Genomic DNA, 1,554 nt, shown 5'->3' with positions numbered 1-1,554 from the left:
CAGCACAAATTAAAATATATATGTTTATCTATAATAATATATATTTTATATATTATTATATATTTAAAAATATTATAAATTAATATCTTAAAATATATTAAATTTATTAAAATATAACATTAAATTTATTATAATATACATATACATACACTATTATAAATATGTATAAAACATATTATAAATTTTATATGTATATAATTTTTATATATATTTTATTTATATTTTATATATATATTTTATTTTATATATAATATAATTTTTTAAAAGTAATATATTTTTAATATATATTATATTTATTATTAAATTATATATATATATATTATATATATTATAAAAATTCCTTTTAAAATGTATATTTATTTATATTATGGGGATTATATATATATTATATTTATAGTTTATATATTATTTTTTTATTTTTTGGGTATATATATTATTATATTATATTTTTTTTTTATTATTTTATTTAGTTGTTTATTATTATATATTTTTAATGTATATGTATATATTTTTTATAGGGTATAATTTTGATTTTTTTTTTTTTTTTTGAAATTGAAATTTGAATTTTTTAATTTCCTTTTTTTGTTTTGTTTTTTAAAGTTTTTTAAAAGGGGAAAGGGTTTGGGTTTAAGATTTTTTGTTTGGTTTTTTTTTTATTTTGTTTTTCTTTTTTTATTTTGTGGTTTAAATTTTTTTTATAAATTAATATATATATAATTTTGTTTTATTCAATTTTTTTAGATTTTTGTTTTATAAAATTTTAATATAATAGTTTATTTTTAAAAAAAGTAATTATAACAAAAAAATTTATTTTTTTTTTTTAAATTTATATTAATAAATTAATTATTTTTTATTTATATTTTATATTTATATTTTAAAATTAATTTTGAAATATTATTTAATATAAAATAAATTTTTTGGGAAAAAAAGGTTTATTAATTATATAATATTAATTATTTTAAAAATTTTATTGATTTTAGCTATTTAAAAATTTTTGTATATACTTGGGGAAACATTACGTTTCCAAAAAATTTTTTATAATTTATATATATAAATAATATATATATAATATTTATCTATTGTGTGTGTGAAATTATTTATATTAAAGATATATAATGTCAATATTTATAAAAAATTTTATTGTATATTGTTTTTAATATATTTTAATTTAATTTTATATATATAATATTTATTATATTTAATTTTATTATATATATAATTAAAATATATATATTATATTAATATATATATATTATATATTTATGTAATCTGTTATTATTTATTTTATGTTTGTTTCACCTACAACTCCAGTTCCTTGACTCTGATTAAACCCCCCTTAATCTTTTCCGAAATATTTAACGCCCATTCACTATGTCCTTTTGTTTTCTTATATTTTTTGATAAACTTAAGGTTTTTTCAAAAGGGGTCGTCAAATCAAAATCATTCCCTGGGGAAGGGTCTCATATACCACCCGTACACCACATTTATATTTTATATAAATATTATATATATATTAGATATATATTTATTTTCACGTATATATATAATTTTAAA

Source organism: Penaeus monodon, chromosome 15 (assembly GCF_015228065.2).
Source record: "Penaeus monodon isolate SGIC_2016 chromosome 15, NSTDA_Pmon_1, whole genome shotgun sequence".
In the NCBI taxonomy this organism is placed as follows: Eukaryota; Metazoa; Arthropoda; class Malacostraca; order Decapoda; family Penaeidae; genus Penaeus; species Penaeus monodon.
This window is presented reverse-complemented; position numbering follows the sequence as displayed.